Genomic DNA, 23,346 nt, shown 5'->3' on the forward strand with positions numbered 1-23,346 from the left:
GGGTTGGTTTATTTACACTCTGAAAGAAACCAACATAATCTTATATAGAGTTAAATGCAACAGTAAGGCTATTTTTATCATTGTCAACATGAATATTAAAGTCACCTACGATAATTACTTTATCTGTTTTAAGTACCAAAGCTGATAAAAACTCAGAGAATTCTGATAAGAATTTTGAAAAAGGACCTGGTGCACGTTACACTGTAACAAATAAGATTGGCTGCAAAGTTTTCCAGGTCGGATGCGTAAGACTAAAAACGAGGCTTTCAAAGGAGGTATAATTACATTTTTGTTTAGTATTGATAAGTAAACTTGAGTCAAAGATTGCTGCAACTCCACCTCCTCGGCCCGTGCCTCGGGCAATATGAGTATTGATATGGCTGGGTGGAGTGGCCTCATTTATGCTGACATATTCTTCATGTCTCAACCAAGTTTCAGTGAGACAGCATATATCAATATTATAATCTGATATTAAATCATTTACCAATATTGCTTTAGATGCTAGAGATCTTATGTTTAAGAGACCACATTTAATCTTCCTGTTTTGTTGCACTGTAGTAGTTGTTACATTTACTTTTATTAGGTTGTTATGTATGACACCTCTATTAGGTTTTACCTTAAATTGTCCTTGGGCAGACACACACACCGTTAATATTGGGTATTTTATTGGGTTCGGGATACCCTATGGATGACTGCCTAGGAGAGAGCGCAGAGAAGCGTGTAAGACTGCGACTCTGCCTCCTGGTCTCAACTCCAGTTTGTCATGGATTAAGTCCAGAAAGCCCTGAAATGTTTGCCGAAATGAGATTTGCACCTTCCAAAGTAGGATGAATGCCGTCTCTCTTAATCAGACCAGGTTTTCCCCAGAAGGCTGTCCAATTATTTACGAAGCCCACATTGTTTGCTGGGCACAACCAAGACAACCAGCGCTGAAATGATGACATGCGGCTATACATGTCATCATTGATCAGATTGGGGAGGGGACCAGAGAAGATTACGGTGTCCGACATTGTTTTAGCATAACTACACACCGACGCCACATTAAGTTTGGTGCATTCTGATTGGCGTAAACGAACATCATTACCACCGACGTGAATAACAATCCTACTGTATTTACGTTTATTTTTAGCCAGCAGTTCAAGATGCGCCTCAACGTTGCCCGCTCTGGCCCCCGGAATGCATGTGACTGTGGAGGCTTCGGTCTCTAAATTCACGTGTCTCATAATAGAGCTACCAATAACCAGAGTTGGCTTCTCAGCGGGTGTCTCGCTGAGTGGGGAGTATTAGATACGTGAACGGGTTGGTGGGGACCTGCGGGTTTCGCGTTATGCCCCTTCTGAACAGTCACCCAGTCTCCATGCTGCTCGGGAGTTGCCGGGGGACGGCTAAGAGGAGCTACCTTTTGCCGGTCCGCACCGGCTAACATGGGCTTTACTGTAGCTGAGTTACTTTCTAAGATGCGGAGCCGGGCTTCTATGTAGGGATGCACCGAATATTCGGCCGCCAAAAATTATTGGCCGAAAATGGTTAAAAAGGCTCTTTCGGCTTTCGTAAGCTAACGTGTTGTTGTGATGACGTAATCAAAACGAGGCGACAAGCACGGCGCGCGACCATGCTCGCGGCTGGCTCACAGCCAACATGTCTGCCGCTTGGAAATATTTAAAAATATCAGAGAAAGAGGCGCGGATTGCGATTTGTAAAACGTGTTCAGCTGACATTTCTCGATGGGGTGTAACTGCAAAGACTTTCACCACTTCGGGATTACTCCACCACTTGAAATCAAAACACCCGGACAAATATGCGGAGTAAGATCAAATCACAAGCACTGACAGCGAGAGACTGTTCAGCGCTGCCTCTCATGTGCTTGATGAGAAGAGGAGCAGACTTATGGCTGATAAAGCAGAGAAGCTACTGTTCATTAAAAAGAACCTCCCACTTTTCCTTAATAAGTAGACAAGGCTGGCTTATCATAAACTCATCTAGTTCTACATGTCTACTCTATACCCACTTTCCTGAACAATTTTCATTGTGAGTTATAATTCACCATCTCAGGTTATCATTAGGGGGAAATGACAGCAGCACAGTGTTCAATATATTGTACTTTCGGTATCTAAATGATAGAATGTTGTTTACATTGCTCATGAGGACAGACCACCTTATTTGCAGATTCTTGAAATTGTAATTTAATTTGTAATTGGTTGTGGATTTTGTATCTAGTTTTCACTTTATGTATCTTTATACAATGTTTACTACTTTGCTTATGAGGACAGACAGCCTTATTTACAGATTCTTGAAATTCAATTGTAATTTCATTTGTAAATAGTTACATTCATGTGGATTTATCCAGTTTGCACATTTGTATGCATGCACTTATAGGTACATTTGTTGTTGTTGAAGGCCTGGCTGTTACAGTCTTTATTTACACTATTTTGTTGTAGGCCTACTGGCCTAGATGTTTATGTAGTTTTAAAGCACCTTGGCTTTGTTCTGAATGCACTTTGTTGTAGTTATCCTACAGAGAAAAGAAAATGCACTTGACTTGGAATTAATGTACTGTATGCATTCAAAAGTGCTGAATAAATGTTTTATGGAGCCATAATAGTGATTATTATTTAAGTTAAGTTTTGCCATAATCATTTATTTTTTGCATAATCAGGTAGCTGAACAACATTGGTAAAAAATATATACATTAAATATATATATATATATATATTATTATTATTAATCATTTTCGGCCTTTCGGCATTCGGTTTTCGGCCAACCGTTTCCTATTTTCGGTATCGGTTTCGGCCAAGAATTTCTCATTCGGTGCACCCCAACTTCTATGGCTATGATTCCCGCCTCCAACCTAACAACTATACTACATTTAACACATGTATCGGTACCAGTAAAGGAGGTAGGGAAGTAACCAAACATGAGACAGTTAGAGCAGGAAATAGCACCCAAGGGTGGGGAAAGAGCCCTGGCTAGCTATCAAGCTAAAGTAGCTACCGTTAGCAAACCCGAAAAGAGTGTAGGCAACTGTAGAGTTACAGTCGCTAAGAGAAGGAGAGTTGTGAGTGCTTAAGCTGTAGTAACGTGTGATTACAACGTCAGGCAGTTGCCGTGATCAAGAGTTTTAAAACGATCGATTTAGTTAAGATAATAAGCTATCAGCAACAGAACAGGCACACGGGATACCCGGAGATGACAACAACAACCAGAAGTTACAACATGCTTACCGCAATAGTGGTCCGTGTGTTTTGGTCGCGTGTTGTTTTTCATTCAGCCACAACCACCGGGAGTCTCATTTGTGGAAGTACCGTCACGTGTCAAGTCCCACTCTATACTTGATTTGTACAGCTTTAAGGAACGACAAAACAAGACTCTCTAACACACATGCATACTTACACACACACACATTTACACATTTAACATACAAACACGGCAAAAAAAAAAAAGAAATTACTATATTCTATAGAGATCCTGCTAACGGCTCCTGTTTTCTGCTGCATCAAAATAATATCATCTTCTATCGGTGTGTGTGTGTGTGTGTGTGTGTGTGTGTGTGTGTGTGTGTGTGTGTGTGTGTGTGTGTGTGTGTGTGTGTGTGTGTGTGTGTGTGTGTGTGTGTGTGTGTGTGTGTGGATTGTAGCAGTGCATTTCCAGAAATAGCTCCTGCATGAACATCCACTCTATAATCAATGTGTTCCCATCATAATTCGCAGAGGGCGGCGGCTCCTTCTCTGGAACTCTCTCAGTGTAGTGCAGTTTGTGTAGAAGCTTGTTACCACAAATCTCTAACACACTACAAATGGCCGTACTATGAGACTGAGGCTATGGCTCTACATGGCTTGATTCCTAAGTAGACTGTTGGACTATGATGTTGTAGGTCACAAGATTATTAAAAAAATGTTTTTAAATACTCTTTTTTGAGTTTCACACATTTAACACAACATACAAAACAATGCATAACACCTCAACCTTCCATAGACAGCCACACAGCACATCCAGAATTTGACAACAATTGAATAATAGTAATAATAATCCTCATTTATGTAATCACAATAATATAGATAGACCACAAAGGATAAATAAAATATGTGTATACACATGCAATTACATACACATCATGCTGGAATATAAATCAAAAGATACAAAACTATGAGGAATATTATTTTCAGTCTGCAATATGTGAGTTCAGGTTAATCAGTCAACAGAAGCCTCAAGCGTCATCCATAGTTGATGTGACTAGCTTTCCAATCAGAACCCCCCCCCCCCTGAGAAGTAAAGCTTTCAGGTCAGTGGGCAAATAATCCAGAAAAGGGGACCAGACCCTCATAAACAGCCCGCCATTGCCCCTTGAGGTAGCAAGCAGTCTCACATGGGGGAGAGTGTTAAAAATCTCCCTGTAACAAAGGGTAACATTAGGAGGGGTGTCTTTTATCCATCTGTGCAAAATACACTTCCGAGCAATTACAAGGAGTTTCTCAAGAAGTTTTTAATGTGATGCAGGGAGAGTCAGTTCTCTAGAGCGAAGGCCAAGAAGGAAAACACCAGGGTCCTTCTTAATGTTCTTTTTAAATATCGCACTTATTTCCCTGGAAATAAATGTCCGGAATCTAGATATGAAATTACATTCCCAAAAGCAGTGAAAATATGTCCCCCTGTCAGAATTGCATTTAACACATAAAGGGGAAATGGAATGGTCTATTTTATGTAATGTGACAGGAGTAATATGCAGCCTGTGAATAATCTTATACTGGGTTTCCCTCAGTCTGTTACATATAAACGTGGTTCTGATTAAGTTTATAGATGCCTGCCATAATCTTCAATATATTCAGTACCCAAATCATTCTCCCAATTACGGGAAATATTCGGCAGTTTGTATGTGCCAGCAGAACCAAGGAGTGAATAAAATGACGAGATAAAATGCTTTGAATGTTGGCGCTCCAAGATGAACTTCTCTGCGTCATTGCAAGGGAGGTTAAGAGAAAAAGACGTAGTCAGTGAAGTAACAAAGTGCCTTATTTGCAGATATCCAAATAAATGCTGTTTTGGGATATCGAATATGTCCTATAGCTGCCCGAAAGATAAGAAAATATCATCCTTGAATAAGTCACCAATTACGTGAATACCCCTGTCCCTCCACAAAGAGAAAACAGATGAACTGGTGCCTGCAGGAAAGTCATGATTTTGAACTATAGGCGACAACGAGGACTTTACATCCTTCCTTCCCGAATATCTAGAAATGTCATGCCAAACTCTGATACTGTTATATACAGTATAATAGGATTGCATTTTACTTATGAATTAATCTTCTTTTTATCACAAGTGACCAGGCTCAAAAGTGAGTATGGAGAACAAGCCCAGGAATAAACACAAGTCTCCTTTTTGAGATATGCACATTGCCATGACCAAACGTAGCGTGCATGGCAGGCCCAGTTGTAAAATATTAAATTAGGCATAGAAAGGCCACCCCATATGTAGATTGCTGCAGGATATTAAGCCTCTGTCTGGGTTTTTTGCCATGCCAAATACATTTGGAAAGGGATTTTTCTAAATCGAGATTACATTTTTTGGTCAAGTACAGGGGGAGCATCTGTAAAGGATATAAAAGACGGGGAGGACACTCGTCTTAACCCAGTGGTTCTCAAACCTTTTCTGGCGTTCCCCACTTTGAACAGGTGTCGCAAGCTACTTTTACTCCTCTTTTTTTTTTTTTTGCAGTGTATATATTTAGCACATTTTAACATTATTATATGCTGGCCTTTAACCTTTGTGTGCCGTTTGGGTCTGTGGGACCCATTTGCAGTGTTTACTAAAATAACATGTATGCAATTTAATTCTTTTAAACTGCTCTATTTGGGGGTGGACCTCACCTCCTCCAGGGGAGTCCGGGGGCATGCACCCCCGGGAAGATTTTGTTTGAAATGTTGAAGTGAAATGCATCAATCTGGTGCACTTTGAGCACAAAATGAATTTATGGATACAGCTCTCAACACTCAGATGAAAGAGAGCTGTATACTTTTCAATAATCCAAACATCTTTAGAATATGATCACAACCAATAACAAATCATTTAAACTTGTTTATTCTTATCTTATGTTACCATAGCATTCTTTTTTTTTATTTAAGCATATTTTACTCCCCTTTTAAACAGTATCTTTTTACAACTAGGCTATATTAAATAAATAAAGGTCTGTCTCGTTCGCTCACAGAGGCTCTGTGCTCCTCCGTGGCGATGACGGCTTGCGTTAAAAAATAATAATAAACATATTTGTAAAGTGGGGGGACACAAACGGGATTTCGAAAAGTGTCACGGTTAAACTCCTTGATCCACATTACTTTTCTTCCCAACTGCAACGCTGTTGTGTGTGTGTGTGTGTGTGTGTGTGTGTGTGTGTGTGTGTGTGTGTGTGTGTGTGTGTGTGTGTGTGTGTGTGTGTGTGTGTGTGTGTGTGTGTGTGTGTGTGTGTGTGTGTGTGTGTGTGTGTGTGTGTGTGTGTGTGTGTGTGTGTGTGTGTGTGTGTGTGTGTGTTTCACATGTGAGTGCATTTCACATGTGTATGAGAGATTTTTACATATGTCTGTAAATGATTTCGGTTTCAGTTTTGTGTGTGTGAGTAGGCTACTGCAGGCTTGTCTCTTTTTCAAGGGATACCTGAGGCCTGTAACAGGAAGCAGGATTTTCGCTTAGCGGGCTAACTTCAGGGAAAACTCCGGCTTTCCGGTCCTACGAAGCTGGTTCTCTTTTTAGCAGGCTAGATCTCCAACTTATGCTGAGCGGCTAACCTGCTCCGGAGCAGGTTAGGTTGCAGGCTAACAACAATGTGTCCACACACAGGCATGAAAAAAATCTTGAAAAATCTTGATGCTGGGCGTTTCTGAAGCTTGGCGATTTTTTTCGAGCAACGCGACTAACAACCAATCACATGAATCTCCCGCCCCCGCTATATCAAAGCAATAGCAATGTTAAAACGAAGTAAACTGGATATAAACTCTCCAAACAGGTGAAAACCTACCAGTTTCCCCCACTGTGTCTGCAACCTCCCTCCATGCCTGGTTTCTCCGGTTTGTATCCCGGTAAATAGTTCTGGTCGTAAAGAACCAGGTGATTTGCTACCGTAATTTCTCGTTTGGAATATGAGGAAATTAACTGCGGTCTGGCTCTCCCAGCTTGCACGCGGTTTGATTGGCTAGCGCTTGTACTGGCGGGATTTGCATAAACTGGATTTGATTGGCTGATGGCAGCTTCGAAAACATCGGGAGCATCAAAAGTTGAACATTGCTCAACTTTTGATGCTCACGATGCTTGCAAAGCCATGCTCCGCTCCTCACAATGCAGTTCGGCGAAGATTAAAAATCTTCTACGTCACCCCATTCAAGTGAATGGGCGAAGCTTTGAAAGATTTTTTTCATGCCTGTGTGTAGACGGGCCGTAAGAGCTCAACTCAGTGAAAGCACCGCCTGCTGACCAATCAGAGCTCCGTGTGCAGAGTTTAAAGCGATCAAGTTGTATTACAGGATAAAAGAAATACAGAAAAACTGCCGTTGCAGGAAAGACGGCCGGCAAAAATCAACTGACTGTGTGAACGTGAACATTAATAGAATATCACCTCCCTTCTTCAGAGCAATCTGACTATTATAACATTAGCGTTAAGAAAGCTTACTTAAATATCTGCCACAACATAAGTAACCGGATCAAAGTAACATTACGTAGCCTACAGTCCGCGGCACTGTGAGTGCAGACGTCGATGTGGCCCATTATCATTCATATCACATCATTTCACATCATAATGTATCATATATTTCCTTATCTGTGTCAGCTTCTTGAGCCGTATCTGGCCGTGCAACACTCACAGTGTCACATACTGTATGCAGAAGTATTATTTTAAGCAACACCTTAAGTTGATGAAACACTCGAGTCAAATGTAATTAAAGTCAGATCGTGTCTTAGACGGGGCAGTGATATCATAAACCTGTTAATGTACGCATTCAAACACTTTTTCTTTTAACAGCTGTATTCACCTTGCAGGTGTAGCTATGTGGCTTTTATCCTGGATAAAGTGTTCAAGTCATGGATGTTTAAAGTTTAACTTCTTCATATGTCTAATATTATATTTGACTTTTCATTCAGGAAGTATGACGCTGCGCTGTCAGTACGCTTCTCCATGTTTGTGATTGGTCGAATGCTCCAAATACCACCCCTTTCATGTGAACGCGCACCTAACTAGATAGGGCACGGATGGCTTGAGCGATCCACTTGATAACCCGCGTCGTAGGACCGCTTAGCGAGAGCGCGTATGTTTTGGATCAGGCCAACCGGATTACTCAAACATATCCAGGTTAGGTTGAACCAGCTTTGTTGTACAGGCCTCTGCTCAAGTAGACATGTTTGCATTGTCGGGCAAATGCATCTTTGATTGTAAACTGTCGGGAAGGTGGGGGCTCTCCATCTCCAGCTGCCGTGTTTGCTCCCAGCTGGGAAAATGTTATGGGGTGGTTGTGTTTTAGGTGTAGTTTAAAATGCGTGGTATTGGCTGCTTTTGTAGCTACCTTTTTTAAATAAATGCGACACAGCGCCCGGCTCATTCAAGTCTGTATAGGTTCGTCTCGTTGATTTGGCTTGAATCCAAAATACTGCCACACCGGAGAATCGAGATATGTAGTTAGTTTGGTTTTGTAACCAATTCTATTTCACTTTAAATTCCCTGCGAGTAAGTCAAACGTTGTCTCCCGCTTGTCGCTATATTATTAATTTGGCTGCTGCACGTGCACGCGGAGTGTCCCGACCTGGCTGTGTGTCAGCCCCGCCCCTCACAGCGCGCATGGCCAGCAGCCACAGCGCTCCTTGCTAAAATGCTGGTCACATCCTTATGTAAACGGCAATTTATCGAGCTCAGAAAAGTTATCGAGTCCATTTTTATTTATCGTACAATAAGTACATTTTTCGATTATCGCAACAGGCCTATGTGTAAGCAGGCTTGGATTGGCCATTGGGAGATTCTGGATTTTCCCGGTCGGCCGCTGCCTTCGTTGGCTCTGGCATAGGTCCGTGGACTTTCACAGCGCCGGTGCCGCATCCGCCGGTACCGCATTCGCCGGTACCGCATTCGCCGCCGCACACACCCGTTGCGAGTCTCCGGCTGTAACAGTCCACTACCTAACATCCCGTCTAAAGTAAAATAGGGAACGTAACAACATGACTATGATGGGTAAAGCAAGGTGTTTAACATGTTATTTCAACACTTGGGAACCATTACATGTAAAAGAATAATACCTGAGTTCAGTGGTAATCCTGCTCAGAGCAAGGAGAGATCCAGATCACTCTGGTAGTAAAGGAATTACCACTTAAAATCAGCACTCAGTTAGGTACATTTTTGGTCAAAATGTATTTCGCCTCCCTGGGAGTTTTGTAGGTGCACTCCTCTCCGTTGAAAGTAAAGCATAGGCTGGCTGGGTAGCGCATCTGGAAGCGTATCCCTCTCTGGATAAGCTGTCCGCACACCCCGTTAAACTGCCGTCTGGCCTCCCTCAGATGTGCCGATAGATCCTGGTGAATGTAGACCTTGTTTCCTTGGTATTGGAGGTCGCCTTTCTCCTTAGCCGCTGCAAGGATCCGTTGTTTGTCACTGAAGTTGTGCAGTTTAATGATAACGGGTCTTGGTAATTTTCCTTTGGCGGTCCGAGAACCCTGTGCGCCCTGTCAATCTTAATAACTCCCCGCTTGGTCTCCAGACCCAGTGTGTTGGGAAGCCACGTTTAGAAAAACTTGATCGCCTGTCTCCCTTCCGCACCTTCTTTAAGACCTGTGACATGGATATTGTCTCTGCGGCTCCTGTTTTCACTGTCCTCGGCCCGCTCGGTTAGAATCTTAACCTTCTGCACGAGTTCAGTAACCGTGCACTCCAGAGCTGCGGTGTGGTCTGCACCTTCAGAAATACGACTCTCCGTTTCAGTTATCCTTTTAGTGTCTTCAAAGCGGCTGCTCATTCTGTCCAAGGTAGAATGTAGTTCGGAAAATGTCTGGTCCATCAAGGCACTTATCCTTTCAGTAACCATCAGGGCAACTGCACTAGCAACGTCCCCCTCGGCTAGCACGCCCTCGCCATCTTCCATGCTAGCACCGGGGTAGGCCATATGAGATTTATTTGCCTCCGAGCGTGTTCTCCTCAGAGTTTCTCGCAAATTACTCTTCCCATCAGCTTCCTACATACTTTACACACTTTACATACACGACTGCTCTCCCATTCACCCCTCCAACTCCATTATAAAATGTGCGGATGACACCACAGTGGTCGGTCAACAAATATATAAGAGAGACGTAGGGATGGGTACCGAGCCCCGGTATTAAACGGGCCCCGGGGCTGAATTATTCATTAAAGACCGTGGTACCGTTAAGCTCCGACGTTAGCGATCTTTTTATCGGTACTGGAGACATGTAAAAAATATATGTCATGTGTATTATTGCTACACAAACATTATATTGCAGTTATAGTTTCGCCAACTCCGTTTCTAATATGCAAAAAGCTTTTACTATTTTCGATCTCTCTCGCCCACCTGCTTGCGAGGGGGCGGGGCAGTTTACACACACGCAGCTGCTACATGCAGCAACCATAGGCAGCAACACACACACACACACACACACACACACACACACACACACACACACACACACACACACACACACACACACACACACACACACACACACACACACACACACACACACACACACACACACACACACACACACACACACACACACACACACACACACACACGGAGGAGACGGCGAAGAGAATGCGCTCCGAGGTGTGGTTAAACTTTACCCGCCTAAAGTGCAATAAGAGTTTAGCATGTAAGGGCGGTAACACGAGCAATTTGTCAAAACATTAAGCAAAAGTGCACCACATTCAGACGGAGAAATGCACCGGGTTCGACTGTCTTTCTAGTAGCGCTGTAGCCCCTTCCACGAGTAGTTTTTCCACGTCAGTTATTCTGTATGCTAGCAGCAACACACAGAGTTAACTACATTATACAAACATGGGTTAATGATTAGAGGAAACTGAGTTATTTATTTTTGTTAAAGTTTCAGCTATTCTGTTTACAGGTCTGTCATCAGATTATTTAATACGATTTGTGAAAACATTGTTTTTTCTTTTGATGTGAAATATTATGTATTTAATTTAAATAAAACGCAATTTTAGTTTTGTTCAGAATTTGTTTACCTTATTTCCTTCTCCAAAATAACCGATAAGCGGTATCGATAAAAGTAGTAGTACCGTTAAAACCTTAACGATACCCATCCCTAGAGAGACGAGATCCTGAAGCTGTCTGCATGGTGTTCAGCAAACAACCTGTCTCTGAACACAAGCAAAACCAAATAAATCATTATAGACTTCAGGAAACACCGTCCAGAACCCGCCCCCCTTCACCTCAATGGAGAGAGAGTGGAGAGGGTCTCCACCTTTAAAGGTCACCGACAGTATCATGTTATTTTTAGGGAATAGCATAGGTCTCAGATATATACATACACTGAACAAAAATATAAATGCAACACTTTTGTTTTAGCTCCCATTTTTCATGAAATGAACTCAAAGATCTAAAACATTTTCTATATACACAAAATAACAATTTCTCTCAAATATTGTTCACAAATCTGAAAGAATCTGTGATAGTGAGCACTTCTCCTTTGCCGAGATAATCCATCCCACCTCACATGTGTGGCATATCAAGATGCTGATTAGACAGCATGATTATTGCACAGGTGTGCCTTAGGCTGGCCACAATAAAAGGCCACTCTGAAACGTGCAGTTTTGCTTTATTTATTTTTGTGTATGACATAACAATAAATACAGCTTTATAAGCTATCAAATATGTTTTGCGGCTCCAGACAAAACAAATGGTTGAAAAGGGGGCAAAATGGCTCTTTTGGTCTAAAAGGTTGCAGACCCCTGCATTAGCACAGAAGCAGTGTTTGCATATGAAAGCAGCCATGTCCTTAGAAATCTCTGTACCAGGAGCTTCAACTTATTTTATTTCTTTAAAACATGCTTTTTTTTATTTACACTGTTGCAAGGCACTGTATGGTGCCAATTTTCCCAAAAAGTGGCAAGCAATTTTAGGAGATTATATATTCCAAAACCATGTGTCACGCTCCAACAGACCTTACTTTCACGTCATGTGAATAGAGTGGCGAAGTCACGCCCACTTACCTCCGCATAATGGGACCTTATTCAGAAAAAAAATACATTGAAGTCAATGGAGAGAGAAAACGTATCTTTTGATCCCGTTTGAATTGTGCCATGAATTACACATATGTTGTTTTTCAATCTTAAAAAATCATTTCCATGTCAAAAAATTCTAAGTTTGTCTTAAAACTGTTGAAATATAAGACTATGAAAAATATGCAACTACAAAGACTACAAATCCCAGAGTCGCGTAAGTGCTGTCATAACTGATGTATTCCCTCCAGATAGCTAAAAATACATTTACTTACTGTACTTACTTAAACAAGATGCCTGTGTGCTTTTTACCAGGTTGTTATCATACCAGTAATAGTACCTCTTGCTCGTTCTCGAAGAGCAACTAAAACAAAACACGAGAGTGTACCTTGTTAGCTAATGTTAGCTAGCTGACATTAACGTTACACATTACACTCGTGTTACTCACCGAAACCTTGTAAAACCGGTCCTGCATGCTGGCTCTTACGGAACCGACTAACTCCCTTTTTTCGTATGTACAGCTCTCAACATGCCCAGACTTGTAGTGATTTTCACCTCTTTTAATACTTTTCGCCTCATTCTGAAAGAAAGAGCTGAAATGTACCAACGTGACGGCCATCTTGGTGTTCGTGACGTGTGCAAGAACAGAGTTGTAGTTCATTGAGCGCTTCATAAAAGAAATGTGTAACCTCACAGTTTTACGACACATTTAAAAAAAATTGACTTGCAAAATGATCTTTTAAATTGACAAACATCATATGTGTAATTCGTGGCACAATTCAAACGGGATCGAGAGATAATCTTTCTCTCCCCATTGACTTCAATAAATTATTTTTCCGATATAAGGTCCCATCGAGGTCCACCGGAAGGGGAGGGACTTCGCCACTCTATTAACTTTAGTAACACAGCCTGTCAGATTATTGGCAATGTTCCATTTGTGTTGGCAGTAGCTACAGTGTCAGTTTTGTATGCATATTTTTGGAAACATCTGGGATCCTGGGAAAAGGCAAATCATCTATTTACTGTAGAATACTTTTGAATTTGTCAATAGTCTGATTTATTTATTAAATCAGTTTAACCTCTTAAGCCCTGAGCCTGTTTTTCAGGTTTCAGGCTCGAAAATGCCACTAACACAGCAAAGACTATATCTTCACTTCTAAAAGGGGTAAATTAATAATCTTTTCTCTCAAAGCAAGGTTACATCTGTGAGTTGGATGTAGAAGTGTCCGAATCAATAGAGATGTTTTTATTTTAAAGTAAATTCAGATGGAACATAGTAAAAACATGTAAATTCTAATGTCCGCCTAAAAAAAAACATTACTTATAGTGAAAACCACCCTTGAATGATGGGTTAGTAGACTAAAATCTTTATGAATCCAAACTATAACATATAATAAGTACCCTTTATCAAGATTGATGCAAAACAAGTGAAATGTGACCTTTTTAGAGAGGTTTAGAAAAAATAAAGTCCAGGCGGACTCACCTCTGGGTAATTTGGGAACCATCAGTTCCATTTGACCTTTTTCATTGTAAAAATCATTTTATTACTTTAAATTATCACTATAGGTATTCATTTCATCCAAATACAACTGTTGTGAAAAAAAAAAACATACTTGTTATCCTCTGAGGCCCCACAATGCTAACAGTCAGCCTCTGGATTAGCCCCGAGCGAAAAATGCTAACCTATTACTGCACCGAAAATCAGTCCTAGCTCCCTTATTACTAGGGGTGCACCGAATGGGAAATTCTTGGCCGAAACCGATACCGAAAATAGGAAACCGTTGGCCGAAAACCGAATGCCGAAAGGCCGAAAATGATTAATAGAAATATATATATATATAATGTATACATTTTTTACCAATGTTGTTCAGCTATCTGATTATGGAAAAAGACATGATTATGGCAAAACTTAACTTAAATAATAATCACTGTTATGGGTCCATAAAACATTTATTCAGCACTTTTGAATGCATAGAGTACATTAATTCCAAGTCAAGTGCATTTTCTTTTCTCTGTAGGATAACTACAACAATGTGCATTCAGAACAAAGCCAAGGTGTTTTAAAACTGCATAAACATCTAGGCCAGTAGGCCTACAACAAAATAGTGTAAATAAAGACTGTAACAGCCAGGCCTTCAACAGGCCTGTTTTGATTTCAAGTGGTGGAGTAATCCCGAAGTGGTGAAAGTCTTTGCAGTTACACCCCCTCGAGAACTGTCAGCTGAACACGTTTTACAAATCGCAATCCGCGCCTCTTTCTCTGATATTTTTAAATATCTCCAAGCGCCAGACATGTTGGCTGTGAGCCAGCCGCGAGCATGGTCGCGCGCTGTGCTTGTCGCCGCGTTTTGATTACGTCATCACAACGACACGTTAGCTTACCAACGTAACCCTGTTCCCTGACATTCGGTGACATTTTCGATAATTTTCGGCGGCCGAATATTCGGTGCATCCCTACTTATTACTAATCCTAGCTGCACATCCAACACATCGTTTATGATCGTAAAGACACAGAATCTAACGGTGCCCACCTCAACACTGAAAGATACAAACTCGCGACGTTATCAACAAAAACGTAAATCACAACAAGTGGCGCAAGGTAGCCCACAATGCTAACAATGGCTTACCTTCGTCTTTGTCTGGTCTAAACTGGTCTTCAATGGCATTAAAACGATAACAACGATGATGTAGTTAATACATAGGTTAATATCCAATGTGGCTGTGTCCCCTTTGAAATGTTCTGATAATCTATAAGCAATAAAACTGCAATTCTGTTATCTGCTGTCCGCTCTGTGCTCCGTGCACTCTGGGTCCTGCAATTCCTGCTTCCTTACGTAATAAACAATAAGTCAAGTCTGTAAGTAAAGTGCTTATGCCGGCTGGCATTCTTCATACTTTACGCAGGACCATATCTCTGGAACCCATTGGTCGATTTGGGTGATTTACACCTTTTTGTTAACCATTACATCCAATAGAATCGATGGGCAGTTCCCAAATCGACTTAAACATTACCATTGCGGACGTAATAGAGAAGCAAACAAAGCATATCTGAAAGTACAAGCCTGGACGCAAAACTTTATACCCGGTATATTGCCATAAATATGATGGTGGATTATCAGTAAAAAATTCTATGTGACACAAAGACATTGGATTAACCTTGAGCAGCGTTTTTATTCCGTTGAACACAACTTTTGATCACAAATCAAAAAAGGTGAGTCATAATTATTGTAATATTTTTGAAACCGGATGTTGTTTACTTTCTCTTTTCTGGCTGATAGCTCCCGAATTTGGGGTCGTACAGTGATGACATTACATGTGTGGAAACTGTGGAGTCTCAGCTTTAATCGGATATCTTGTTTGTGCAGTCACGATAAGTAATAAGGGCATTGCTACCGTGAGTGCTGTGCAAAAGTCTGTTAGCATTAGTTAGCATTTTTTCGCTCCATGCTAATTCTAAGGCTTGGTATTACTCTTGTGTTTCTTTTAGCTAAAAATGCTTAATATTGTCAGTTAGTTGAGTTTCTTATCGTTAAAAGGGTATGGAACATTAATAGTTTCATAAATGTTAAGAAGCCCTGAGACATAGTCTCGTAAAAAAACGGTGGGAGGGGTCCACTGGGGGGACCCTCGGGCTTAAGAGGTTAAACACGTTTTCAGAGTATTTGCAACATATCATACACATTAGTTATTTATTTAAAAATTGCGTGTCCTTTTTGCTTACATTTGAAATGGTCTGTAAATGAGTCCTGGTGGCGTAGGTGATATTAAACCACTAACAAATCTAAACTGCTCTCAGGGTGACATCTCAGATCACAATCAACTCTTCCACTAACTGTTGTTAAATCTCAAACTAATAAAACTAATAAAGCCCTGGGCAGAGTACATGCTCTGTGATTTAAGTTTAGATTACATTTGACCTTGCCTTTGTTTAACAGTGATACTGTTTTGCAGCAACCCACTTTTTTCAGTCTGCGTACAAATGACACGACTTTACACATTGGAAAATGCATGCAATAGATACGCTAAAGTCCGATTTTGCGTGCCTATCATACGCCAACTATTCCCATTGAGTCCGAGTTTTCCGTGCTTATGAGACGCAAATGGATACGGTCGGGTCTGAGAAGACCGGAAGCTGTGTGGTCCATAAAAACACGTTATTACTCAATATCAAGCCACGATTATTGATTTTATTTTAAATCTTATATAATGTCGGACTTTTTTTGCCGTCCATGAGGAAAAGAAATGGGGCTCAGAGCCTCAGAATACTGAAATCTGTATTTTTAAAAAAAAAATTTCCTTCTAATTTGTTATTCTTTTCTAAATGACACACTGTTATTTACTCAACAATAACACACAATTATCCTTGTTTTTATTTATTCGTTTAATTCTATAATCTTGGGTACCGGAAACAGACGTAGACGGTAAACTGATTACCCAAGATCCTCAGCTTGAAGCTCAGGATGTTTTAGCCGCAATGCACGTTGGGATATGGTGTTAATGCGATATGATTGCCGAATAGGATGGCCGAAGACACTACACTACCCATAATCCCCAGCTATCGTTTGGGACTACAGTCCTGTTGACAAACCCTGTGATTAATCTTCAAGCTCTTGGATTGGATGTTGGAGTGGCAGTGCGCCAAGGTTACGCCTCGCGCCAAGCTCTTTGACATGGAACGAAACCACGGCAGACTATTCAAAACTGGACTCGAACGCCCCCCCAGAACTAAACATGCTGGCTATTGTGTTTCGCAACATGTTCTCTATGGCACGTCTCTACTGGGAATTGTAGTTTTAAAAGACGTTTTCGTTTTTCCCAAAATTATAAGTTGACAGTATTAAACTGTGTACAGCCCTGGAGGTTTAGGCGATAGGAAATACATTGGTGTGTACAAATTTAAAACATGTAATTACTAAATGGGTGAAAATCGCTTGTATCCATAATGGGCAGCATTAATATATACCCACATGACAGCTCATTGTTACTTTTTAATTCTACTCCACTACAATTCAAAGGTTAACCTGGTATTTTTACTCCACTACATTTATTTGAGTTATTTTTCAGATTCGGATTAATGATGTGAAATATAAACAACCCTAAAGCAGACTTTAGTTACACCTGAGTAAAATGTAGGGAAGGTGATTGTCAAGTGCCAACAATCAGGAGAGATATTTGATAGTTGGTACTTGAGAAGAAAGTATATTCATTACTCGTTATTCTCTACTAATAGTTAATTAAAGACTGTATATGATGACTATTTTGCAAATCCCTTTGAAGATTTCAAGATTTTGTAAGGTTTATTGACATATCATATACACAACTACGGTGTAGTTATGTAATGAATGAAAAACTTGGGTCGCAGGTTCCTCAACAGTGCATTACAAGACATCTATCAATATGTGTGTACTGTATACCTCCACCATTAAACTGTCAAATTCTGCACATTTATTATTCTATCTACATACATAAGAGTATAATTAATGTGTATAATATCAGTTAAAATAAGTGCTTCAACATAGTTAACATTGCAGGAAAGCAATATATTAGACGTTAAGTACTTTGTCAGGCTTAATATTTATCTGTATATACAATAGATGCCCCCAAAGCTTTTTTCTTCTTTGAAAGAAGACCTTAACCTAAAGTATTATTTAATGTGTTAATAAAGGTTAATTCGTTTGTCTGTTTTGTACATCCTCATATTAATATCTTTGTACATCCAGCACTAAACTGTTTTATTGTAGAGATCACTTACAATATCTATTTGATTTTTTATATTCTATATTTCTATCATTGACCTTCTACTTTCCCCCTATGAAAGTATGTACTCTTAATATTTTGTTCATCAAATAACATTATTCAACAAAAATAACATTATTCAACAAAAATAATTCAATAACGTGCTTTAACCACTAGGCGATGCACACAAGGTACACACAGCATACTAATAATAACTTTATATTATTAGTGTAGGACACTTATGTATGTGTAACTTCTCAAGATGTGTAGTTTTATTCATAATTGTACAGGATATTGCTATACTATTACTCATGTTTTACTTCTAACATTAATATCTGATTGGTAAAACATCACAGACAGAAAGGTATATCCATAATTTAATGGTAAGCTATTGAAATTGTGATTCCATAGATGTGTCTCCCATCACCCAAAACACCTGACTATTCTCTCAACTCAGTATTTACATTCTTAAATTCAAAGAAAATCACTAATATCTTTAAAAACTACAAGTCCTTTTCTATCAGCTGTGCACCATTATGGTGTAAATATAACCTATCTACCAATTAGATCAAATATAAAAGTCATCCGAATTAAGGTTGATACTGCAAGGAGACGTATTTTGTGAAAAGAAATGGAAGATGTTGTTTAATTGCTGATATATTTATGGTCCACGTCACATATTCAGTTTCCGTGGCTGTTCTTCCTGTTTGTCTAGAAGTCTTCTAATCAGGGCTCTATAAATAAAGAACTACGGCAGATGTGTAACGTGTAATGCAGCAGAACCGTGTATTACAATGTCGTTATGTGATGACTTTCAAAGAGAAAAGCAAGCAAACTCGGAATAAAGTATTATTTTCTTTTTTTAAATGTTTTTCGGACTTCATATAGCATAAACACCACATCCCAACGTGCATTGCGGCTAAACAATCCAATCGTCGAGCTTCTAGCTGAGGATCTTGGGTAATCGGTTCAGTGGGTTTGTGTATCGCGATGATGCTCGAAATGTCCCTTATAGGCCTACGTCTGTTTCCGGTGACTTTATTTAAAAATTCAGTTCCTGACAAACGGCTGAAAAGCCTGAGATTATAGAATTAAACGAATAAATAAAAACAAGGATAAATGTGTGTTATTGTTGAGTAAATAACAGTGTGTTATTTAGAGAAGAATAGCAAATTTGAATGAAAAAAAGATTTTAAAAAATACAGATTTAATTATTCTGAAGCTCCGTGCCCCATTTATTTTCCTCACAGACGACAACAAAAGTCAGACATTATACGATTAAAATAAAAACAATAATCGTGGCTTGATATTGAGTAAGAACATGTTTTTATGAACCGCACAGCTTCCGGTCTTCCAAGACCCAACGGACAAAACGTGGCGTATCATATGCATGCAAAACTCGGCCTCAGAACTCAATGGGAATGGTTAGCGTATCATATGCACACAAAATAGGACTTCTGCGTATCTATTGCACGCATTTCCAATGTGTAAAGTTGTGTCGTTTGTACGCAGACTGAAGAGAGTGGGTTGGTTGCAGAGTGTTGTGGACAGGGGGGGGGGGGGGGCAGTTTAGTGTGCAGGGCTGTAGCTCCTCTCCCTGCAGTCTCCTCCTGCAATGAAGACATGAGTATTACATAAATAAACATAAACACAATCTTTGGATGCATTTAAGACTTATACTTATCTTAAGGGGTATATATTAAATGCATCAGCAGCCTTTTCTATCCAACTAAGGTTACAAAGAGTCGAGGTTAGGTGACATAATCCCTGAGACTTGTTTCTGGCTGCACCCTGCTGTACGATACGGATGGACTAATAACTGTTGCACTGGATTAGACCTCTTCCATCTGACCAATGACCAACATCTGCATTCTTACGCAGACGGAAGTATGAAACAGCACCAAGTGTTATATAACCACAGTGGTGGGAGGGGGTTCACGGGTGTAGTCCTAATCACACTGCAGATTTGTTAAGCAGCTGCAAACAGGCACATATGCAAGTCTGATTGTTACACATCAGCACTGGATTAGACCTCTTCAATCTGACCAATGACCAACATCTGCATTCTTACGCAGACGGAAGTATGAAACAGCACCAAGGGTTATATAACCACAGTGGGGGGAGGGGGTTCACGGGTGTAGTCCTAATGACACTGCAGATTTGTTAAGCAGCTGCAAACAGGCACATATGCAAGTCTGATTGTTATCTGCAAATGGTTCTCAGTTACAGCTGAAGAAGAGTAAAGGCAGTAGACAGAGATAGTATCTTTCTTGCTTGGTATGCACTGCTGTAATGGTAAGGCTTTATTGTATGGATGGATGGTTTTGTAGACACATCAGTGTTGAATGCTGATACACTGCATGTTCATGTTAACATTAGCAGGGACAACGTTCTGATATGGCTGATGGCAGTATAGAGTGAATGGAGGCTTCCATCAATCAGTTATTTCTGAAATGTTGAAGTATAAGCATACTATGTATTCCGTCCATCCGCTGTGTGAGAGGGTAATGTGAATCTTATTCAGAAACGGTGGACTCTTCTACTGAAAATTACTGGCAATAGAAGAATGTCAATATGTCATTATTTATTCAGTAGGTAGCCCATCCTATAGTGAAGTAGGTTGGGTGATGGATGGATATCATTCTAGAGTAATCTATCATGACATTTTAACTATGGTCATGATCTTTTAATTCAAACTGTCATTATGCGTGAATGCTGAAATAATAATTAATGAGGCATTGTCTCTCTGCCCCTCTGTCTGCCCTCCCCTCAACCTGCTCCCTCTCTCCTTCCCTCCTTTCCTCTCCTCCCCCCTTTTTCTCCTCAGGGACTTAATGGTCTTTGTCTCTTTGTGTGATTCTGCCAGTGTTGGCCGTCGGTCACAGCTGAACGCCTCCTCCCTCACATCTGTTCCATCCACACACACACACACACACATTATGCCTCTATGAAGGAAATGTGTTTTATTGTTGATTGAATTGACTCATAACTGTAGATATATATACATTGGGGCAAAAAAGTATTTAGTCAGCCACCAATTGTGCAAGTTCTCCCACTTAAAAAGATGAGAGAGGCCTGTAATTTTCATCCTAGGTATACCTCAACTATGAGAGACAAAATGAGAAAAAAAACAAAATCCAGAAAAATCACATTGTCTGATTTTTAAAGAATTTATTTGCAAATTATGGTGGAAAATAAGTATTTGGTCAATAACAAAAGTTCATCTCAATACTTTGTTATATACCCTTTGTTGGCAACGACAGAGGTCAAACGTTTTCTGTAAGTCTTCACAAGGTTTTCACACACTGTTGCTGGTATTTTGGCCCATTCCTCCATGCAGATCTCCACTAGAGCAGTGATGTTTTGGGGCTGTCGCTGGGCAACACAGACTTTCAACTCCCTCCAAAGATTTTCTATGGGGTTGAGATCTGGAGACTGGCTAGGCCACTCCAGGACCTTGAAATGCTTCTTACGAAGCCACTCCTTCGTTGCCCGGGCGGTGTGTTTGGGATCATTGTCATGCTGAAAGACCCAGCCACGTTTCATCTTCAATGCCCTTGCTGATGGAAGGAGGTTGTCACTCAAAATCTCACAAGACATGGCCCCATTCCTTCTTTCCTTTACACGGATCAGTCGTCCTGGTCCCTTTGCAGAAAAACAGCCCCAAAGCCTGATGTTTCCACCTCCATATTTCACAGCAGGTATGGTGTTCTTTGGATGCAACTCAGCATTCTTTCTCCTCCAAACATGTCTAGTTGAGTTTTTACCAAAAAGTTATATTTTGGTTTCATCTGACCATATGACATTCTCCCAATCCTCTTCTGGATCATCTAAATGCTCTCTAGGAAACTTCAGATGGGCCTGGACATGTACTGGCTTAAGCAGGGGGACACGTCGGGCACTGCAGGATTTGAGTCCCTGGCGGCGTAGTTTGTTACTTTGGTCCCAGCTCTCTGCAGGTCATTGACTAGGTCCCCCGGTGTGGTTCTGGGATTTTTGCTCACCGTTCTTGTGATCATTTTGACCCCACGGGATGAGATCTTGCATGGAGCCCCAGATCGAGGGAGATTATCAGTGGTCTTGTATGTCTTCCATTTTCTAATAATTGCTCCCACAGTTTATTTCTTCACACCAAGCTGCTTACCTATTGCAGATTCAGTCTTCCCAGCCTGGTGCAGGTCTACAATTTTGTTTCTGGTGTCCTTTGACAGCTCTTTGGTCTTGGCCATAGTGGAGTTTGGAGTGTGACTGTTTGAGGTTGTGGACAGATGTCTTTTATACTGATAACGAGTTCAAACAGGTGCCATTATTACAGTAAACAAGTGGAGGACAGAGGAGGCTCTTAAAGAAGAAGTTACAGGTCTGTGAGAGCCAGAAATCTTGTTTTTTTGTAGGTGACCAAATACTTATTTGCCACCATAATTTGCAAATAAATTCTTTAAAAATCAGACAGTGATTTTCCTTTCTCATTTTGTCTCTCATAGTTGAGGTATACCTAGGATGAAAATTAAAGGCCTATCTCCTCTTTTTAAGTGGGAGAACTTGCACAATTGGTGGCTGACTAAATACTTTTTTCCCCCACTGTATATAGAACATTTGAATTTGGTCTGGAGCAGGGGAGAAAAGAAAAGAAGAACACATTGATACAGAGAAGAGTGAAACACATAGTGTTACGAACATGGATTCACAAGGGAAAAAGGACTCAAATGCAGGACCCGGGAGCCAGAGATAAAGTATAAGTAATATACTTTTATTTGCCAAAAGGATATACAAAAAGAAAAAACACTCTTTGCGAGGTGACAAAAATAAAGAGTTTCGATAAGGCTCAACAAAAAACGCTCACAACGTGAGGAACAAAACTCACAAAAAGTTTTCAGGAGCATGAATCAGGTATGTGTCAAGAGAATCAAAAACTGATGAGCAGAGTTCTGACATGAGGACAGGACAAGAAGAACTAACACTGAACACTGGGAGACTGGGGAATTTAAACACTCAACAACAAGACACAGGAGAAAACAATCAGGGGCGGGGCTGACGCTGATGAAGGCGGGAGAACACATAAGGAAAGGGAGTCAAGCGACCTGAAATGAGATGTGACCAAAACAAATAAAGTAAATAACATGAAACATGACTGACTAACACTTCTGGCGGTGCACAACACATAGCTTCGACAATGTTTCTTACAGCGTAAATCATTTGACCTTGCATACATACAAGCCCTGCTAATCCATAATACTGGTTCAAAGTATCTCATCTGATGTATTATTGATATTGGCTTTATGGGAGGTGCTTCCATAATGTGTGTACCTATGCATTTAGGTAGAAAGGGGATTTATCACACTGACACCAACAATATTGAATATGTTACTTTAGTTTGTGCTCACATTCAAAACGCTCACCAT

Source organism: Notothenia rossii (genome assembly GCF_949606895.1).
Source record: "Notothenia rossii genome assembly, chromosome: 5".
NCBI lineage: Eukaryota > Metazoa > Chordata > Actinopteri > Perciformes > Nototheniidae > Notothenia > Notothenia rossii.